The sequence below is a fragment of the Cardiocondyla obscurior genome, linkage group LG06 (assembly GCF_019399895.1).
Source record: "Cardiocondyla obscurior isolate alpha-2009 linkage group LG06, Cobs3.1, whole genome shotgun sequence".
Taxonomy (NCBI): domain Eukaryota; kingdom Metazoa; phylum Arthropoda; class Insecta; order Hymenoptera; family Formicidae; genus Cardiocondyla; species Cardiocondyla obscurior.
The window spans coordinates 8,710,537-8,733,785 of NC_091869.1; the positions used below are offsets into that span (position 1 = coordinate 8,710,537).

Below are 23,249 nucleotides of genomic sequence, written 5' to 3' on the forward strand. Positions count from 1 at the left end.
CGAGAGATCTATTTTTTTTTTTCTGCAAAGGAGTAAAAGCGACGATCGCGCCTGAATAACGGGAACGGTTAGGCAAAAGAAGTCGGAAGGAAGCTTTTTACGTATCCCTTGGAGAAACGAGGGTGCGAAGGTGTCGACGACAGACTCCTCCGTTTTCTGGTTCCGCCCCAACGGCGTTCCGATTATACAGATATTCAAATGAAGGCCGCCCCTCTAGCTCTGGCCGCAACAGTTACGTATCATCGAATTATTCTAATTTCCTGTCGCAAAACAACCGGCGGAAGTTGCCGCGGAGTTCGCCACCTCGCAGAAAAAGGAATCGCCGGTTACGCCCACCCACGATTTGCAACCGCGTCGGATAACCCCGCGGTACCCCACCGCCCTTTGCCAATCCAGCCACTTCGGTGGCGGTGACTCTCCGTTTTCCCGGTTCGCGAGGGCGTCACGGAAAGCTAACGCGCAAGTTCCAACCCCGCTTTTCCTATTCGCGGAATTCCACCCTCTGCAACGACGGTCGAACGGCGCTGCAACTGCGAATGGGCATGCGCGACTTCTCGCGAAAAATGAACAGAAACGCGATGGAGACCGACGAGAAGAAAAATTCTCTTCAACGTAAATTTTATTACGTTTAAGTACTTGCAATTTTTTTTTTCTTTCTCTTTTTAATATACAAAGTACTTCGCGTGTCTTATTTGCGCTCTTGCAATTAAAAACGGGAAAAAATTAGTAAGCGTCGCCCGGAAACGAACAACCGAAGTGACGCGGAATCCGTAAAACGTGGACACTTATCGCCCGTTGACCCCGAGATTACGAGGGTTAAGTTCCGGCGATCGCGCCAGCCGTCGATTTCCAGCGCCAACGCGGAGACCATATGGGTAGCATTGGCTCACCGGTATAATATGGCACGAGTGTGACGTCACGTACGCGGCCGGATGCCGCGGACGTGTCACGCGCCTCGTACGCGGACGCGCGGAATAATAAGAAAAGCGCGAGGGGGAAGAGACGAGGAGAACGAGAGAGGACGAGAGGGCAGGAGCTTCGATTCCTCGATTCCGACGAGTTGAACCGCGAGGTGCCGATCGGCGGATCGTACGTCACGTACGCGTACACGTGTCCACATAAACCCGCGATGGAGCTTCCTCGGGCACCCGAGCCTCGAGCCGTTAGCTTCCTCCCGGGCGCCTAATGAACGGACAAGCCAGAAGTGGGATACTCACGTCCGCCGAAGTTCGGCGCTCGTGATAATTATCCATTCTAATGATGATGAATGTCTTTATTCTTTCGGGGGACCCCGGCGCGATTAGACGAGTTAATGACCCGCAACCGTGCCACGAACGTGGAAACCGACGCGTCCTCAGGCGCACACCGTGCGGTCGTACTTCGTCGCCGCGGATCCGATCGCCGCGCTCTGACAACCTGTTGCTTCGACTGTCGCGTAATTTACTGCGGCGCGGAGGTGCTTTGTAAACGCCGCGATAAGATCACCGCCGAAGAACGTGACAACGTAATTGCGCGAAATTAATATAGCCGTCGGCTATCTCAATCGCAATAGGAAACTGTTCCGCTAACATCGTCGACGTGCGTTTCACCCGATCGCCAAAATTTCCCCCCCTTTCGAAACTGATCGGAAGTCTGTAATGTTATTTCCTAGGGCGCTGATTTACGCCGTTTGACAATGAATTTCAGACGGAGAATTGCGGGAGGAGAGAAAGAGAGGACGCAGGCACCGGAGTCTCCGGGCGCAGATGCAGCGTGTGTCGTTTCTCAGTTAAGTCTCTCTGCGGTTTGAAACACGATCGGCCTGAGAGTGTTCCATCATATGTGTCTATAAAACACCGTCCACGCGGGCGGCCGTGTGGGTGCGTGCGTGTGCATCTGGCCGACCGTGGTCGCGTCGGTGTGCCCGCTCGGGCGTACTTGGACTGGTTTCTTAGAAGGAATCAGGAGATAATTAATTGTCCTCGCGGAGCCGGCATAACGAACCCGCCGCCGCTCCTCCGCCAATCCTCCTCCGTCGGTCCATCCTCCCCTTCTCTCAACGCTCGCAGGCTTTTGTGCATAAAACGCATACCTCCTAGCTCGCATACGTTCAGCCCCGCGCTTCTTCATTAAACCGCGCGGCCGAGCCTTGTAAACTACCGATACCGAAGAAATTAATCGCTAACCGTAATTACCGTGGATTTCATTGCGAAGCTGAAAGAATATTTATACGCCGCTCTCTTAAGGGGAAAAAAAATACGCAAACGCTTCTTATCTGCCTTCTGCCTTTAAATATTGAGTATTACAATTCGAAATATAATTATTTTATACGGTACGAGCGCCAGTAACGAATTCATCAGTCGCCTATTTTTCAGAAATTATTTACGGGCTTTCTCAAAACTTGTCGAAACTGTCTTGCCACTCGTGCGACGGCTGTTTATTTTTAGGTTCTAATTGCCGCTACTATCACCATTAGAAATAGAGTCGAGCGAAGCTGAGAATAACGGCCAGGATTAATAGTTATGAAATGGTCACGACGACCCGGCAGCTTCATACTTTTCCAGCAATAATCCGGAATGCACAACCTGATTTCATTTAGCATTGGTATTTCGATAATCTAGAAACCTCGTACAGGCTGAATTTATGTTTCTCCTCACGCTGATCGTGGACAACCGAGCTTGTTTGTCTACTCGGGATATCGAGATCCGCGAACGGTATACACCGGTTAGATCGAAACTGGAGCGCGCAACGAGCAGGATTGCGAATTCATATCATAACGGAAATTGTAATAATTGACAGTTCTGATCGTTAATATTTTTCTTCAAATTTTACATGCAGAAACAATGGTAACTATAAACCAGATCACAATGATTTCAATTTCTTTTGTTTCGCGCGTTGAATTTTATTTTCAAGTCGATTTTTAAAGAAAGAAAAAAAAAAATTTTTATGCGACTTTAAGATATTTTACGGCGGAATCGCGACATCATTCGGCGTCATTAATAGCATATGGTGTTATTAATGCGTTAACAGCGCAACGCTGAACCGGTCCCGACCGCTCGCCGTATGCACACCATTGTCACGTTTCTGTATAGGCGGCGGTATCGATCTCCCGGATTTTTCCAATCGACGTTAATGGGCTGAAAAGCCGATGCTATTCGCGCAACTCGTTAGATCGGCCGGATTGTGCCATTGGGGGAGCGTTTAGATCTGCAGATTTATGATGACTACCGCGAATTTCGAGGCTATCGTGACTGGGCACGACATGAAATGCTCGCCGGTATCCGGCGCAATCGTTAGGATCGCCACGATCGCCACGGCTACTAAATATCGGGAGCAATAGGATACGCAATGACCGGCCCTTGACATTCTTTTGCAATCGGCCTGGAAGTCCATCAATCAGCGCTCGACGCGAATAAAGTCCAATGCAATCACTTGTATTTGATTGTACAAATATTTTGCGGGCGGCTTTTTTTTTTCCTTTAATCCCTGAATGTGACGTCTATTTTGAGCCGCGTTACTTCGTCGAAAAGTTATGCCGTGTCTAAATCAAACGTGCCGTTTCTACTTAATGTGTCGCCGGTATCGAGCTTATGAAAGCACGTTTATTTGCAGCGCACGTCGATAGGTGTAACGGTATTGGCGAATACAGTTCCCATGCGAGATCCCACCGAACATAACTTAAAATTTAATAGGAAAATCGGAAGTGCGAGCGCGGAATAATATCGCGGGATCCCCGGCGGTACGATAAGCGCGTATTCGCGTACCGCGTCCCACTTTCGACCGTAAAATAATCCTCCGAGAGCGAGACGCCGGGTCGGCGCGACGATCGATTCCAGGCGCGTTATCTCGCACTAGCGCGCGAGTTTTATCCGTCGATTTATCCTCGCGCCTCCCATCCCGAGAGAAGGCTGATGTAAAGTGGAGCGAGCGCGGTGCGATATCTCGTTCACGGCTATCGGTCCGTCCCGGACAAGCTGGATATCCAGTTTCCAGTATTTCTCGGTTCTCCGCGCTTTCAAGCCCCTAATCCCGTCTCCCTTTCTTTTTCTCCTCTTCGCCGCGCCCGATAAGTAGACACGCTGATAAAATCGCCGGTAAAATAATAATTTCACCGCTCACAAATGGAGCCACTCGTGCTCGGCGAGACGCACTGAATTTTATATACGATATATATACATATATATATTTTTTTTTTTACCGAAATGTGCGATGGAGAAGCATTTATAATAAATTATTATTAATCGCGCCATTTTGTCAAGTGTGCAGAAAATAATACGAGTCTTTCGTAACATCTACTCGACTGTCAATTTCGCGGAGGTGAAAATAATCCCGGTGACGTCCGCAGGAGGAAGTCCGCCGAGCGGGTGTTGTGCATTCCTACGATTCAAACGTGGACTCGAGGACGAGGTGCGCGGGCGACAAGCCGCGCGAGAGCGGAGCACTCGTGTCTCTCGGCACGCTGACGTGAGAGAGAGGAGTTTTCTGCAAGGAGAACAGAAGGGGAGCGAGAGTGCGAGGTCGAGAGCTCTGGTTTCGCCAGCCCCAGGGCTACCACGGGCGAGTCGGGAGAAGCGGTCAAGAACCCAATATGCCTAATGCCGAGTATTAAGCCGGCTTCTCCGTCCCATAAACTTAGACGCGCGGCGCGATAATTTTTATGCCGGAAAAACCGCCGTATTGTGCGTAACGTCGTAATTACGAACGGAGGTGGAAGGCGAATCCGGACTCGAATTCTCTCGCGACGCGCCTGTTTCTAGGGGACAATTTACGCGCGTGTAAACGCGAAGAGACATTGCGTTTATCGACGATCCAGCGAAACCGAGATAATCCGTATCTGCAGGTACCGCTCCGCTCATTCGACTGTCGCTGATAGCGGCAATAACGAAAACGAGTGGCGATGTTTATGTGACTGACTTCGGTTAGTTGGCCAGCGACGCCGTTTAATTATCGACGTGCAATTATCACGATTCAGGAAACTGATTTACTCGCCCGAGACGCATGAAAACCCCCGAGGGACATTTCTTTTTCTTTCATTTTCAATCGACCTCATCGAACCCCGCGCAAACGACGGGGGTAATTGGGAAAAGAGGCATCCGCGGCCGGTTTCTCGCGGAGATTCACTCGGAAAATTATGCGAGAGGCAATTTCGCATACTCTTGGAATATTAATCGGCTCTGGATTAAGAGCGGATATACGAGTACCGGTTCCGATAAAGAGAGAACTTGCAGCAGCACTATATAAGAGATTTTTTTTTTTCCCACAGCTCGCTATAACGGTCTATGATTTTCTCCACTCGTGCAACTCGCTTTTCACCAAAATAATTGCATAAAAAAAAATTTATTTTTAAAATTCCAATTTATAATTCGTAATAATTTTATATTAAATGTATCTGACTGATTTAATAAAAAAAAAAAAAAAAGAAATTAGTTATTTAATTCTAAAATAAAAAATATTGTTACAATGAGCGACGATTAAAATGCACAGGCAGAAAAATATCTCTCGTAATGTCTGGCCGCGAGACATTAGGAGACGTTAGTCTTTCAGAATGGTAAATGTGACGAGGGGAGGGGGTCTGGTAGGAGAAAAAGACGGTGGTATCTTAAAATGTCTTCGTTCGGAGATGATGTGACGAGCACGTCGTGCCTTCTTCCTGTCGCTGGCCGACAAGTTAAATATAGATGGCCGCTCGTTTCCGCGGCCGTACACAATTTCTTCGTGAATGGAGGTGCGTTCAACGAACGCTCGCCTACGGCCGAAGCCCCATTCATTTTTCTATGAAAGGGTTCCGTACGTTTGCATTGAGACAGCTTTTTTATCCGCCGAATAAGCGTGCACAAAAGTGCAGGTTATTAATCGCGCTAATGACGACAATGGAAAATATGCGAACATAATTCACCAAGTGCAACGAACTGATTTTCGTAGTGGAAATGTCTCCTGCCATAATACTTAATTTTTTTTTTTTAATCAGCAATCGCTAATTAATATTTTTTTTTTGTAATTCTAGTTTGATGTAAGCTCAATTTTTTAAATGTAAATTTAAGATTAATAAAATTTAATCAGTTTCAAGACAAACGTTGTTTTTTTATTCTTTTTTTTTCCCACGTAAATACTTTCGGATTTAAGACCCTTTCTCGGACCCTTCGACCGCGACGCCTGCCATTGTTTCTCGCGAGGGAACGGCAAATTTTCGTGGCGAACGTCGACGCGCGTGTCGGCCGATTGAAATGCGCGGTGTCGTACACGCGGTTCTAGTACACGACGAGAAATTCTTAAACGGCCCGGCTCGAGCGCGCCGCTGCCGCCCAGGAATGTGTATGGAAACGTTACGTTACCACCTCCGTCCTTTATTGTCCTACATGGTGACTGGCGGCGGGTCGCTTTTAGATATATGGACTGTCGGGCCTTTCCGCGCGCGGGCGCGCACGTTACCCGCGTACGTGATCGCGCGTGTGCGCGTCCGCACCGCGATCCATGCGAGTATGGAAAGATAGATGAGCGCGCGTATGCGTGTGTGACGCGTGACACGTGTTAATCGTGCACGCTCCGAGGTCCCAACCCTGCATCTGCACCGTTCCCTCCCTCCCTTCCCCGGCTGGTGTCCGACCGAGCCGACTGAGCGATAGTCGCGGATGTACGCCGAGGTTCGCACATACGCACTCCGCGGATACTAAAAACAGAGACATTGTTCTCGCGGAGCCGAGCGCCAATAATTTATAACGTGTCCCATGGGCATGTGCCATGGGAAGCGCGCGCGGTCTCGGAAATATTAATTTCCTAGTGTCCCAACCGGCCGCGAATGAATAACGGTATCTAATAAATCGATGACTGATGCGTGTTGCATTTTTGCGGCGCGCCCGGCCGTCCCGGCAAGTGGCCGCAGAATGTAAGTCGGGAAATGAATCATTACCGATATCGCCGATTGCGAAACGCGTCGATAGCGATTTGATACCCGTGACTAGCTCAAACACGAACGGGCTGATTGTTTTTTTTTTTTTTGCCGTACAGCTAACCGGAGCGTCGCGACTCGAGCCGCGTAAATAAGCCACGAGGACCGGCCCGATCAGAACAGATAGAAAATCAACGCACGTTTCGTATGACACACATGTTGCAACCGATGGAATGCAGGTATTATGCTTTTACCGGCGTCGACGTTTCTTTTGTGGTAATCGTCAGAGAAACGCCGACCGACGTCAATAAATTATACGCGCATCTATCTGCGGTCGACGTCTCTATCGGTCGGAGTTTAGAAGAATATCAAGAACGTCCCCCATCAACTGTCCGCGCAATTCTATTTTCCAATAAAAATGTATTTCCGCAAATAAAAATTATAAATTCCAAAAACAGGGTCACTTCGTATAAATTCGTTGCGTAAAAAAAAAAAGAAAAAAAAAATAGAAAAAAATATAGGAAAGTTTCTACTTTCGCGAGATCAGTAATGAAGCTGGACAGATATGCGCGCGGTCCCCGATGATTGACGGTTCAGAGAAATCGCAGAAATCGGCGGCATCGTTACCGGCTGGTTGACACTTAGTGGCGCGTTGATCATCGCTGTCCGCCTCCTTCGCGCGAGATATACGAGGAAACGCGCGAAAGCTCGCCGATGGCTTTATCGCGCCAACGACTGATCCCTCGCGATCGGCGCAACGAGTACCGCACGATATCGTAATCACGATGCCGGCAACAATAGCACGGATTGGGATAACGTTTTAACTGCGTATCGGAGCGCCGTAACAAAGCGGCAACAAAGCCAGGGCTCCTGATCGCGCCGTGATAGAGCTAAGACTCGGGTCTCGCCCACGCGATTCTACTCTCGACGCGATATTTGTGGCAGCTGCCAAGTTGGCTGCCGAGTTGGCTCGAGAAGTGCAGTACGCGAAGTCCGATCTCTATCAACGGTGTTAAGCCCAGTTGACGATCTTATTAATTGGCACCCGCTGTCGGGACATCAATTGTTTCGCTGCGCCATTACCGGCGCCGTGTATAAAAAAAAAATCCACGTCGCGTCAAGAAACGAGGGTAAAATTTAGAAGAACCTCATTTACGTAGGATCGCGTCGATAAAAATGATCAGTTGAAATGCAAACTTTCTCCACGTGCGATTATTTAAACGTAATTCTTTATCCGAATACTCGCAGGTTTCGGCTACCATAAATACAGCCTGCTACTTCAAATAAATTTCAGCTTGACGTATTACATTTCCATATTTAACTTTTAACAAATTAACATTTAATCATTTTGAACGTGCGATTATTTTTTTTTTTTTTTTTTTTTTTTTTATTCGCGGTTAATGTACAGCTACGTGCGTGTAGTTCCGCAGCGAAACAAGCTCGAGAGATTTCGCGCGAGATCTCGATCGTGTCCCAGTTTCGCTAGCGCCTCAGCTAACCAGAGGAGCAACCCACGCGCGATTTGTTCCCCGGCGAAACCGCGGAAATCGGAAGAACGCGTTCCGCACGAGTTACGCTCGCCGGCATGCATTTCGCCGCATTAATGCAAGCACGCGCTAACTGACCGCATGCCTCTCTATTTATACACGGCTTTAACGTTCGCGGCCGTAATGTCGACGCTATGCGCGCTTTCGATATATTCCGGCGACGCGTGTCTAATCGGCCGTTTGAAAAATGCAATCGATTACAACAGTTTCCAGTTTCATACGGAGATAAGTGCGCGATAAAATATCGTAGAGCCGGCCGCTACCAAGCGAACATTGGTCGCGTGTGCGCGTACACGCGTGATCTCGTATGCAAGCGGCATTTTAGGCTTAGCGCGTGTCTCCCCGCTTTCACGTCCATTAAGTTAGTACCTTCACCGCGAGGATTTTTCAAAGTGCCCACATTTCTTTCGAATATAAAAAATTTTTCAACAACTATAAAGAAAAATCTTCTTTTTTTTTTAATTAAATTGTGTAAAGCGTTAGTTAAATTTTCTTTCCGTTAGAAACTTCTCTATTATAGGTATTTTTATTTTTAATATATGGTGAAATAATTATTCTGCGTATCAAACGCGCGAAGCAATATAAAAAAAATGAACACACATTTAAAGGTTTTGAGAAATGGGACCAACTTTGTTATCCGGATTCTAGCCGTCGGGACCACCCCATTCGTCCTAACGTCGAAAAGTGCGTCGACATGCAAATTCCTAGCAGTGGCCAACAATAAGCGCCCTTCGCGTAGCGTGGATGGAGGCGGGGGGGAAATTTTTTTTTTTTGGGAGAAGTGAGAGGGGTGGCGAACACCCTTTCCCGAGCGTTTATTAACATACACGCGACTCGCGTTGACTCGTCCCGAGTAAAAAGACCGAGGACCGCGGCGTCTCGCTTCATCTCTCCACCTCGGGCCCGTTTCGCCCTTTCGTTCTCTCGCCCGGGCGGATCATCTGCATATCTAAATAATCGAACGTAGCCATGTGTCGTGGCGCGACGAGGAGGGCGAGCAACGCGATGGAAAAGGATGTATGGCGTGTGCGCGCCCGTCTCGTCCGCCAGTAGCCCCGGCGGTTCCCTGCTTTGCATTGCAAATGCCGTCGCGGTCCCCGGGGTTCCTTGAACCAGATCCGATTGGCTCAGTCAGTACCGCGAATCTAGATCTATCTCTCCTCGTTGGACCTTTAATCCAGCGGACGCGCTTCATTGATTGCCGATTGAAAACCGCCACCTAACCACCACACCTCCGCCCTTCCCCCCTCGCCCTATCCTACTTTCGCCTTTTTTTCTCTTTTTATTTTTTTTTTTTTTTACGTTATCGCGCCTAGCCTCAATACCTCGCGTGCTATCTCGCGCGCAGATCCGCGCACCTCCTGGCCGCGGAAAATCATTTCCATCCCTGCCCATTGTAGGCCGGGACAGGCTCGTCCCCGACAGCTGCACCGCTTCGGGAATATATTAATGCGCGCGTTGATAAATGGCAAGCGCGAAAGAAAGTTAGACGGAAAGTCGGCGCGCGCGCCTCGGGCAGATTTGGATGGATGGTTCTGTGAACGCATCGTTAGATAGCAAAACCCGATACGTCGTTCTGGCCTATCAGACATCTGTTTGGCATTTTGTCGCGCGTGCCGCGAAGAGAGAGAGAGGCTTCGACGAGATGTGCATTACGATGTTCTCTCGGCCGTCCGGCTGTAACGTTAATACCCGCGCCACCAAGGGCATGACTGGAATTAAAATCCCCGGGATGGCAAAAAGTTTCAGACCACGGGCACGACGTTCGCGCCCCGTTAAACACCGATAAACAGCAGTCGCGATTGCCACATAATTCTCGCAGACGTAAAAAAAAATATATAAAAAAACGCGAGGAAATTTTTAATTAACTTAGGTCGTCCCGTGATTTTTACTTTTTTTTTTTTTATTATTAATATAGATTTAAGTTTCTAAAAAAATATAGATATATATATTAGATATTAAAATATATCAGTAGGGCGACTGAAACATGACCAAAGCATTGTGCGCCGCTATCATAAATCTCATCTAATTTCCATTGCTCTTTTAATCCCACGAAAGTAACGGCATCGATCGTCAAGTCAAACGTCACTCGTGCTCGTTCTATTCTTTAGCGAGAGAGCCACCCCGCGCGCAACGACGAGCCGTTGTAATCGGCACACGCGCCAATTGGCAGCTGCCATTTCGGTAATGAATCGGCAAGCTGAGAATGTCCTCGCTGATTTATCGGCTGATTAGCATACTGGACAAAATCTGTAGGGTTGCACGCGTTTTTTCCCCCCCTCCCCCTCTCTCTCTCTCTCTCTCCTCTGTGCGTTATCGAATCTGGTTCAACCTCGGCGCAGACCTTTGCCGAGGGCAAAAATTTGAGTTCGTAAAAAATCGCGACTCGCCGAACGATGAGTTTAATTAACGTTAAATTGCGGGCAACAAAATTATTCACGCGCGGTTGAATTTTTCTCCTTAATTTACGAGAGCGACCGTAATTTTATTAGAAAGGCGTCGGGCATTGCAATACGAAAGCGAAACGCAACCGTTGCTTCCGTCATTGTCAGCGACTTGAATAATTTCGCTGATTTCGTTGTCGACAATTGATATCCGCCGTGACTCGAATTCGCTGCCTTTCGAATCGAAATACTGTCCTTATCGCGTACACTCCGCACCAGAACCGGCCAGGCGTGCGTTTCTCGAAGTGCGAGCCAGAGTTTTGTGTGGGCAACCGCCTCCTTGCATTGTACCTGCCCGAGAACAGGGTGCGCGAAATGTCGCACCGCAGGTAGAGATCAGGTTGACTTACGACCCGCCTGTGTTATTAATAGCCCGGATTTTACCGGCGAAACAATCGTCAAGGCGACACCACTTACGCGACTTAGTTAAGTAATCAACCGCCGCTGCACGTTTCTACGTGACGCTTTTACCGAAAAAAAAAGAAAAAGAAAAAAAAACGTTTTTTTAATAAAACGTTATTTTTAATAAAACACGAAATATTAAAAGTAAAAAAAATATATATATATCCAGCTAATTATATTAACGAAATAAACCGATCGGAAATTCAAGCAAAATAATTCAGAGAACGTATTATTCTAATAATAAAATATAAGAACGATCGTATATCACACTTGATCACTCAACCGCAAACTGCCTCCGCCGAATGTCATAACGTTGTTAAACTGATAATCGTGCCCGCTCGATACGGTAGTCTGCGAATAATTTATTAGCGGCAATAATTTAACCCGCGGAAGAATTCGAGGTGTACCCTTCGCGAGAAGTACGTTTGCATGCGAGCGGCGAGCGCCGAGCGGCGAAAGGCCAGGACGCGTCCGTGTATTGTTCGGTCGCAGGTGGACAGGGCTTGACTTATCGTTGGTGCGAGCGAGCGCCCGGTCTTTTCGACAGGTGAACCGATCGCGGAAAGTGACCTGACGAGTGACCCCGACGGTCACAGCTGGTGCAGCCGCAAAAGCCGTGTCAGCGCCGATATCTTTCGACCGTCCAGGTGCTCCCCATCGGGTCAATCGTCTCATTATATCTAGCCGGGTACTGGCCGCGGATTATTATGTCCCTTTACGATAGTACGGGCTCTCCGCAGGCTCGGCCTCTAACTGTTCGGGTAACCGAGTATTATTGCGCCGATTGACGAGCCAATCCGCAGTTACCCGACCGCGGATATAACTCGCAGACTCGTAAAACTACCCGATTACCGCCGACGACATAAAACAATATAAATGCAAACGGCGCATCCTAATATCGAATTCTATCGGGTTCGTTTGTCGATTTGTATTAATCCGGTCGCAATTAGACCCGCTGGCGAGCGGCCGATAATATCTAAAGTTAGTTAGCGCACTCGATCGAGGTGATTCAAGAGCTCGTTACTATGCGCCGAAGATAACGCGAGAAATTAAATTAAATTTACTGCGAGGATTGACAATCTGTATTGCGTTCGAAGTATCGGTATCGAATTATTCTTCGTTAACCTTTATATCGGAAATAATAAAAAATTTTCTCTCAAGTTATTTATAGCAAGGAAAAAAAAAGAAAAAAAAAAACGTGTCTCCAGAATGCAGATCCTAGCTCTGTTTCCGTTCTTATCTCGACAATCAAGAAATTAAAACTGGTGTAAAACGTCATCACAACACTCGGAACCTGTTATCTGTTCCACTGAGTCGACCAGATGCATACGTGACATCGTAACGATGATATCTCGGCGAGGAGACATTTCCACTTTCGTACGAACTCCCGGATGAGCGGTGCGGATTAAACAAGATACGTCCGTAAAAATCGTTCGGCATTTTTTAACGAGACCTCTCGCGTTATATCGCCGCTTGTTCGACGCGGCGGATCGTCGTGATATTTATGCCCGGCGATTTATTCGCAATTAAAAAATGCACGGGAATATCCGAGATTATTATCGGCCGATACGGTTTAACGCGAAGGCAGCGAACGGACAAAGGAATTATGATAAGACCTAATGAGATGCAATCGCAGAAATACGAAACGGCCACCCACGCTCGCGTTATCCCAGCCTCCGGGGGTCCAACGGAAAAAAGGGTCCGTCTGAATCGCAATACCGGCCGAGCGTAGCTGACCCTGGCGAGTTTCCAGGGATCGAACGAATGCGAGAGGGATCTCTCCTGTTGGATGGTATCAAGGCATGAACGATATCTACACCGCTCCGTGCACCAGCTATATCAATATTATGCTTAGTCGTTTCTTGGTAAAACGTGCCCCACCACGAGAAACTGTTGCGTCTGCAACCGGCAGAGACTGGATACCGTCGACGACAAAGATGTCAAATGAAAGGGTATTGTCTGTGAAATCGAACAAAGCTTCTCCAACCGCGTCGACTATTGCAATTATCGGCCTACCTCGGCAATTATTCTCAACGATCAAAAACGTTCGCTTTGAAACGTTATTGCTCGTGATTAAAAATTAAAAAGAAATATCTATTTGCACGTTTATTAAAAAATAAATTTAAGTTGTTTAATCTAAACTTAAAAAAAAAAAAAACAAATTTATAGCGAACAAGTAGTTCTCGCTGCGACCTTTAAAGCTTTTAAAACGTAAGCGAATACCGGCGACAATATCGTTCCGTCGTACGGGTGTTGCTTAACGACTTGGATCGCGAACGTTTCCATTGTCGACACGGCCGTCGGGTTTGATTCTAACATCGAAACGCCCCGGCGAGCCGCGCGTAGGTATATGTATCGAATCGGACGACCGATCAATCGATACGAAATGTCATTTACCACGTAGGAGTTCCGGGAGCGGACAAAACTTTCGAATTTAAATTACGATCGGTTTCGCGAATTCGCAAGTCATTCGGCTGTTACCTCATCGCGCGGTATTTCGATTCGATTGGAATCGCGTAGCCTCCTCCGCTCGAAATCTCGTTCTCGATAATGACCCATAATCTCGCATCTTTTACGAGCAGCCAGCTTTTCGTTCCTCCGATTGTAGATCCAATTTTTCGATAAAACGCCGAAACACCGGTTCAATTAATGTCGCTAACGCGACGGAAAAACAATTAAAGACTTCTGATTAAATAGAATTTTTACTCTTGCATTAACGTTCTAGATCGAGAGATATCTCTACGTACGTAAATCTTTTTTTTTTTTTTAATATTAAATAAGAGACGGATAGTACAAAAAAAAAAATACACATTTTTAACTGTCGCGAGTATCAACTAATTTATATCTATTTGCTTTAGGAAAAAAAAAAAAATTCGGAGCAGCTGAAAGGACGTGACGAGTCACGTACTTTGTCGTCGCCTGGCGTTACTATTGTGATCGATTTTCGAAAATCTACAGAACGCACAATGGTGATGAGAGAAAGAGGGAAAAAAAAAAGAAAAAAAAAAGCGAGCTCGGTTTGAGAGACGGCCTTGCGTAAAAGGATCTCTGGCTTGCGTTTTCTACCAATTTTCGGGGACGAAGCGTGCACAAAGTCAACGGCAAGTGTCGGGTGACATCGAAAATTTGTAACGGGTGCAAGCGGATATACACAACGGGCGCCGCGTACGTAAGAGGAAGAATGCTTCCTTTTTGAGGCTGGTATCGAGCGGGATTCTCGGGGTGCGGAGAGAACGAGATTTAAACGCTCGACCCTTGCCAACATAGATCACGAGGGGCAAGGGCTCGCTAAATACGCCCTTAATGTCGCGGCTGCATTCTCCGGCGAGAATGTGGTTACGCAATTTCTGCTGCGTTGACTTTCGTATATAGACCGGGGACAATCGGCTTGCGGAAACGATAGAAACGATGGACGCAAAATAAAATGATAAGTTGTTCTTAAAAAATTACGGTTTATAATGTTAAATCGCGCGCGTCATATTTGGGGGCATTGATTAATTAGAATAATTTGTTATAATAGAGTTATAATAGAGTGACTTATAGTCGACTTACATTTGTAGCTCTCGGTTAGGTTAGGTCGTTTTGTGTCCATTCTTCCGTCCATCCTTCCTTCCTTCCTTCCTTCCCGTCCTTCCTTCCTTCCTTCCCGTCTGTCGTGGCAGTACTCCAGATTATCCTGACGTCTCGTACCACTCGAAATCACTTGCCACTATATTACACTGCTCTGTTTTTATTTTATTATCACTGTCGCTCGTCACTAACACCATCATACGAGAGACGACCAACCAAGAGAATAACGGCGGATTATCGCGGCGATTTTTCACAAATAAAATTAAAAAGTCCGACGAAAGATTGTTCATTGTATAAATTTACGTTCCTGATATTCCTGGCGTTGCTTTATACTTCCACCGGGTCTTCGATCGAGTCGTTCACGAGCCCGAGACGAGATACTGGCTGCGGCGTAAGGCGACGATGTCCAGGAGTCACCGTTCGATTCCGCGATCGATCCTCGTCGGCGGAATGATCGACGCCGGGGACTTGTATCAGGTGCACTTTATCCTCCTCGAGTCCCTCAAGTCACTTGCTCGATACGGGACGAAAATCATGGCCGCGACGAAGATGACGGACGTGGTGCGGATTCCCTCGCGCTCCATTAATGGCGGCTGTTGGAACCCGCTGAAGATGATGCCGAGTGAAGCGGGCCGGTAATGCTGGACGGTGGCGACGCTGACGACGCGACGAAGTTCAGGTCGGACGCTCCGCGCCTTTCCGACTTCGACGTAACCTGTCTTTTCCCAAACACTTTTCCGAGCTGCAAAACGAAGCAGAGAACGACGATCAGAATGACACGGGTACAGAAAACGATCGCTCGCTTCTCAGTCGACGATGTCGACACATATTCGCGAGCGAGAACTTCCTATCCGCGGTTAAAAATACGCATAAATGCGGAGTGATCGGCGACGCGTCCGCGCGTCCGAGCTTCCGTACATAGACTAAAATGGCCGTTAGAGATTTCGGCCCTTGGAGGGAAAGAGAGAACCGAGTGAGAGAGCGAGACGATAGAGCCGATCGTCAATTGCGCGGTGTCCTCGCGAAAATAAAAAACAAAGCGGAGAGCTCGAGAGCGTCGGAGCTCGAACGCCGAGTTATGTTTACGTTTTACGAGCTCGTCGAGAGCTCGAGATGTATTTCTTTAAAACGAAGCATCGTCCAGTTCGACGCTCGTATGTTTTTTCGCGATTCCGAGACCCATTGTCAATCTTTGATCCCCCATATTGTCGCCACTATAATCATCGTTATAATCGTTCTAGACTAATTCTCGCAGCGTATTTTTTTTTTCTTTTTTATATTAGAAATTGAGGAACGTTATTCTATTCGATTACGGGCAGATTACGATCGTCATTCTTCGCATTGTGCCTCTCGATGCGCCGCGCCTTTACAATTTTATGCGGCCGGCAAAGAAACGAGAACGAGGCATCGGAGCGGGACCGAGGCTAGAGATACGGACGCGCGAGCGGATACGATGACGAAGTCGGGGCATTAACGAAGACGAAGGAGGATCCCGCGAGAGGAACGAGGCGCGCGGAAGACGAAACAAGAGCACCCGAGATGGGGTCCACGAGGCGCGAGATCGTCCGTCCGGACTTCGTGGGTTTCGGCGGGTCCGCGACGCAGCGCGTTGCCCGAGGTCTCTTCTTTTTAATTTTGAGAATCCAGTTAGCCTCCCGAGATACATCAGACAATCCCCGGGTTCATTTGAATAAGCCGTGTACGTACTAGTCAGCCCGATACCGAGAGGGGGAAAGGGGGAACCGAGGGTCCGTGCGGGCGGAAAGAACGAAGTGTGACGAGAAGCAGGGAGAAAGAAGAAGCAGAAGAAGGCGACCGAGGATGGAAATGCACGCAGGAAAGGTTCGCGGGGAAGGCGAGGGAAACGAGGGGGAACGTATATCGCTTACCACGAAGCGCGGACTTCACGGACAGGTGCACCTACGTGCACCAACACGTCCACGGCGAAAAAGGCACGGGCATTATACATTATGATTCGTCATTTCGGAATAACAACGAAGCGCGGCGCGGCCACGCCTTCCCTTCACGCCATGGAATTCTACATTTGGGACACGTCGTCGCCGCGCAAAGAAACGGAAACTTCGCCGACGAATACGCGTTTCTCTGTAACGTGCGGTAGCTGTAACATATTCTATAATGCGCGCACCGCGCGCCAGGAATTTTACGATAATATGCACCTTCATCGACGAATAACTCGTCGCGATATTTAAATGAAGTTATTGGCTGCCTGATAATTGGGGAAAAAATTAATTATCCGTCCGCTGATCAAAAGAAGCGGTCTCAGCTGTTCCTAAACTTATTTTTTTTTTTTTTTTTTTTCCCTGAGTGGTGAAAATCTCCCCGTTCGGATTTTGAAGGGTTGAGAACGAGTGACGGTTTTGATTTTACTCCTCGTGTGGAAAGGGCGTGTTTAGTTGATTTGAATAAAGTCGTAGATTCATTAACTCGGTAGGAGACCGCGGAATAATCCTAGCGGCCGCCTCGCGCTTCGGTTAATTATGATTCCTATGTGTTAATGACCACGTGCCTCGGTGGCTCATTACTTTCGATGAAAAAGAAAGAGCACAATGGGTTACACGCCGGGTAATAACCGGCGGCACGACCCGAAGAATGCCGCCGACTCGACGATCCCGCCGCGCTGACACGGCGATAATAGACGCTCGAACGACTATGAATTCGTAGGCCGCGGAATTAAACGCGTCTTCGAATGGCAAAAATTGATCGCCGAGATGCTCTCGCGTCTTCGGTAAACTAAGAAACGTACATTAGAATTGTAACGTTCTTCGCTTCGCCGCAGCGAAGTTCGTTCATCTTGGTACATTTTCTAATTCTTATTCTAATTTTTATTTAATTGCGCATAGGTCGCTTAAAAACATTATAAATTCTTAAAAAAAATTTTATTTAATTAATTATTTTAATAACAAATTAATAATAATTAAGTAAGCAGAGAAATATCAGTGTCGTTATGCGTTTCAATGGATATCCAAGAATATCCCGCTGGATATCTGTGCAGCACGGGGTGAGGCTAAGCTTGCGCGGAGAAACGCGGAGATATCGTCCTGGACGGACGATGTGTCTTGGATTTCAGATGTCAGGCTGCCGAGTAAATGCGGACGAACGTCGATTTCCGAAAACATTTCCTGCCCCGTCACGCGCCGCGACAGTTCAAACAAACAGTGCGTCGCATTTCGGAAAGCGCGCCGGTGGAAAGCTCTAAAAAAAATGAAGAGAAAATCGAAGGAGCCCGGCTCTGACCCACTGACGATTTTAGTCGGCGCGCGTTTTTTCTTTTTCTTTTTTTTTTTTCTTTTTCCTTTTTCTTTCTCATCTTCTCCCGCCACGTCTCCGTTCCGAGGGGCACGAATCTTCCGATCGAGATGCATAGAGCGCACTTCGCACCCGCGAGCGACACAACGTCACGCCGGGGGGCTATTAATCCCCGTGACAAAAACACGGCGGCCGAAAGCGCGCGCGCGCGCGTACTAACGAAAGTGAATAAAACAAGGCTTTTAATAGCAATCGCCCCGCGCGCCGCAATAAAACGACGGCATACCCCTCGTTCATTTACGAAGGCGATACAAGACACCGGCGCGACGCCGCGTTTAAATTCGAGGAGTGCAGAACACCGCGATCGACAGCGACAAAAAGGGACGCGGGGAAAAGGGTTGACGCGGTAGGTGGAGGCGGCGAACCAAGAGGGGACAGAAAGAGAGAAAGAGAAGCACTCACCGCGGTGTGAACTCGGACGGAAAAAGAGCCACCCGCGGGACAGAGGAAAAGAAGAAGAACGACGCGGACAATAAGAATCACCGAGGAAGAGGGCTTCGACGAGAGGGGAGGAGGAAAATGAGCGAGACTGAGGAGAGACTCGTGAGCGATAACACCGCGCGGAACGCGAGAGAAAGAGCTCGAGGGAGGAAGGAAGAAAAAGAGATGCGGTTGCGCGAGGAGCAAGGGCGAGCCGAGAGCGCGAACCTCTCGATAAAGGAAAGAGAAAGGAGGAGAAAGAAAGAAAGGGTGGAAGAGACGAAGGGCGAGCAAACGAGAGGTACCAGCTCTCTCGTGAGAGAACACTTTTCTCTCTCTCTCTTTTCTTTCTTTCTCCTTCTGCGATATTCTCCCTCGCGCGTGTACGCGGAGAGGAAGAGGCGCGCCCGAAGGACGAGGAGCTTTGCAAGAAGCGAGACGAAACTGGTCGCATTCCGCGGGACAAGAGACGGCGCGGACGGCGGAGACGGAGGAACGGCGGGACAAAAGAGGATCACGCGGGTGATTACAACATTAATAAACAAATGAGCCTCGAGGCGGGAGAATTTGCTATCCAATCGGGTACAAGAGGCGGACGCGAGGCGGAGTTACCTCTGACCAACCTCGAGGGTCTCCGCGAGGACGTTCGCTCCCTCTCCTCCGGGGCCCTCTCCTCTCTTCCTCCACCGGAGTGCTTCTCCTCCGCCAAATTTCTCCCTCTCGCCCGCCGTTTCGGTATCTCTTTTCTCGTTCTATCATTCCATCTCCGTCTCTCCCTCCCCCGCTGAAGCTTTTACGTACACAAAACGCGGCGTGCACGCTTCGACGTGAAGACAACGGTGCGTTGGAAGCACGCTTCGCCTTCCTCCGCCTCGAGGACAACTACGAATTAGCGATCTTAACGTATTAGCGGTCGCAGTATTGGAAAAGAAAAAAAAAGATCTAACGTCGTTTCCTAGATTTCGTGTTATCACGATCCTCGAAATCAATATCTCGAGATTAATGACAGCTACACATGTTTTTCTCGTCTCAAATTAAAAAATTGAAAAATTAATTCAAAACAAGTTAGTAATTAAATCAATTATTCATCTCTAAACGAAAGGATAACTGATCACCCGGAAATTCTCACCGAACAGTAGAATAGATTTTAATTTTTTACTTGGGATATAATTAATACGGATTCCCACAAGTATTACAAAATAAATTGTAAATTCCGCTATCACTGGTATGGACCGAATTATTCGCTGATAAAATTTTTCTTTTTAAAGAGACAGGGATGCGCAAATTAAAGATTCTAGCCATCCGGAAAAAGGAAACGGGTATCCATCGGTAGTACTTTCACGTGGCCGCGCACCAGAAACACGACAAACGACGTGAGAAAGGAAGCGAAATAAATGTTCGTTACCGTATAAACGAGCCCAGCCAAGGAGAGACAGAGAGAAAAAGAGAAAGAAAAAGAGGCAGAGAGGGAGAGAAAGTCGGCGTAGAGCACGGGGGTAAAGGTGGAACGGCAGGTCGCGATAGAAATGGAGGTTGAAAAAGTCGTACCGAGGGCATGCGCCTCGCCTTAATCTTTTAAAGCCCGAATTAGGCTCGGGCGCGCCCTTTCCTGCATTCGAGGAGATCGCTCCTCGCTTAGCCCACGAGGGCCGCCTCGGCTTAACCGGAAGCGGGCCATTACCGGAAACTTAATAGTCCGTGAAAACAATAGAATTACGCGCGCGGATCGAATAAAAATCGGAGAGGCGACGGCCGCCTTTTTGCGACGACGAGCAACGCCGAGGACGAAGGACGGCGGCGCGGGAGGAAATTGACCGCGCGCGGCGCGCCGTGCCCCGTATAATCGTTCTTGAAAATCTATCTCGCTCCCGTCGTTAAAGAGAACGGAGACGTTCGCGGGAAAATCGGCTGTCCTAGTCTCCGACTTGAGGTTCTCCCCTTTCGGTCCCCCCTCGCCCCCTTCCCACCGTTTCGCTGTACGCGTCATTACTCACCGCGACTACGTCCAGCCGCACATGACCGGAGCTCGGCCTCTCCTTGCTCCGACAAGTTGCGTACTCGTCGTGGAAAATGTCACCGAATTATCGTGAGCGCCGTTCCTTTACATCGAAACGCGGGCAAATTACACGGCGATATCGGCAATCAACGTTGACCGATCGTCCCGAGCACGTATTAAATATAATTACGGCCGATCGGTGTAATAATATGCTCGCCGATGTGCAAACTACGTTGTAACGTATCTCCGATTTGTATTTCATTAGAGTAAATTAGGCTCAACAGATATTACATTCCGCGTAGCTCGAATGATGGATGACGAGCGATCCGTCATCTACGATTTTGCATACGAGCATCGGCAGCTGCCGCGTGCCCGCCGCATCCGCGCCGCGATAGTATCCGTTTCGCACCGTTGTATTATTAATTTTATCATTTACCGTTTCACTATTCAATATTTCGATGTTATAATTCAGCGTGCCCGGTTTGACAGTTCTCGTACCACCTGAGACAGATTTCTCCGCGACGCAGTGACGCGACTCTGCCAGAAGCGAGATCGTAGAACAATTCTCCAAACTACCGTGCCTGAATTTATCAAAATGCTTAAATAAATCGTAAAAAAAAGCCAGCGCGAATAAATTAATTAAGAAAAAAAAATATTATACCATTATGGTTTAAATATATTTTTTTTAATTTCTTTACGGCAATTTGGTCACGTTCTATCTAAATGCAAGAACCACGAGTTAATAGATACAGGCGCGGTAATGTGGACAATTACCCCAGTTGCACGTACGTGTGTCCCTTTAGCATAATCCCTCGGCTACACGGGGCATCGACGCACGGGTGCATTTACCAACGCGGAATCGAGGGGGGAAGGGGGGGGGACACACACGGGGACACGTGAATCTCGTTGTCGCTCTCTCGCTCTCCCGCGTGCCCACGGTCAATCCTCGTCCACGTCGTGGTCACACCGGCGATAGGCAGACCTTGCCGGGCATCAGCAACGGCAGAAGTACCAACAGCGGCAGCAACGCCTGGGCATCGGGTTGTCCGATCATCCTCGCCCTAATGAAGGCTGGTTTATCTGAAAGGCTTTCGATTCCCAGTATAACCCATACCACACGTACGCGCCGGTGATGGTGGACACCTTCGCGGTGGTGCTAGCCACCAGCTCGTACATCCTCGCGCAAGAATTTCAGCCTCGCGAACGGCGACAGGGAGAGCGAGAGTAAGCTCGGGGAGGAAAGGTCCACGTCTGTTTTAATTATTTGCGACAATCGTAATGATTTTTCTATGTAGTTGGCGATGGAATAAAATAGCACCGTTGCGTGCCCCGGAAAAAAATTAATGATATTAAATATTAAATTTAATTGCCGTGAAATGTAGTAGATTAAATTTTTTTTTTTTAATTATAATAAAGCTTTACTTCACGCAATGAGAGAACTATTTATTCGCACAAGTGTGCGATTCCATATTTATGAAGACGTAATAATTTTTTTTTTAATTACGTTAATTAAATCGCAGCTAGATTTATTATCTTAAAATTTAGATCGTAGCTTGACAAAAGCGAGATTGGAGAATTTTGACGACGGCTGTACCGCCGTTCAGGCCACCCAAAGCTGGAGAGAAGACGCGAGGTGGGTGCTCTCGGAAGGCACATGGGGGAAGGCGGGTGAGTTCCACGATGTTAATTTTAACTTAATTAAGGCTTAATTGAGAGGAAAACATTATACTCCGCGACCGCGACATTGCCTGGGCCCTTCGCATCTGCAACGCAAATCCGGATTTGAAATTTCAAAAATCGCGCCCGCCCTGCCTAAAGACCGCTCCCTTTCGTTTCCTTCCGTCCCATCCTCGTGTCCCACGATCTTACGTCCCGCGTGAGATCGCGAATCGTGGTCAATTAGAGAGGGTGGAAGAGGTCGACGATACGAAAGACTATTTTGCAGAGGATGAAGAAACGAAGGGGAAATTTAGCGACGTTATCGCTATTACCACGTATCAGCCAGTAAAGCAGCATTTCTTTTTTCTTCTTTAATCTACAACTTTTTAAACACGTGCGAAAAGAAGCGCGATCAAATTTTGTTGTCGAACGGAGGAGAAACTGGTAGGTTCATATTCATATAAATTAGCCTAGCTCGAAACGAAACAATAGGATATCGGATTCCTTCATCGTGGCTGATCTCTGCCTTCTCGGAAAAGGAAATACAACGACGAGCCATTGCTATAATACGCTTTATTAGTAAATCATCACACGATAGATTAGATCACCGTTGTTTATCGAGATTAATACTGGGAAACGGTTTGATAAAGGCCGTTCACCGTGCATTACGGATTCGCTGACACGTAGCTTTCAAAAGTTTTGCAAAACTATCTCGGCAATGGCTCGAGCTCTTTTTCTCGATCTACTCACTTGTTCAGAAAAGCACGTACGTTCCGTGAACGGGCCCTCGTTAGTTTAAAACGTCACTCGACTCTCTCGGCGCTCTCAACGGCGCGGGAGACATACGTGCATTTCTTCGCATACGAAAAGGCGATTATAAGGCGCGGGATTATGCGAACGGGAAAACCTACTCGCCGAACTGTAAAACTACTGGCGCTCTTGATAAAAAAAAAAAAATTCTGGCGCGTTAAAGAATTTCACGGTGATTAATCAAGCGGGGACGGCAAATTTTACATATA

At 47.8% G+C, this 23,249-nt stretch overlaps 1 protein-coding gene across 1 annotated transcript in view; it reads right to left on the minus strand.

The window, feature by feature from the left end:
- The window catches only part of LOC139103448 (zinc finger protein castor homolog 1), a 119,280-nt gene that overhangs the window by 81,387 nt on the left and 14,644 nt on the right, over positions 1-23,249 (minus strand). The window contains exon 2 of the mRNA XM_070658118.1: positions 14,811-15,570. The gene's annotated coding sequence lies outside the window, so the exon portion shown is untranslated. The remainder of the gene's footprint in view (positions 1-14,810; positions 15,571-23,249) is intronic.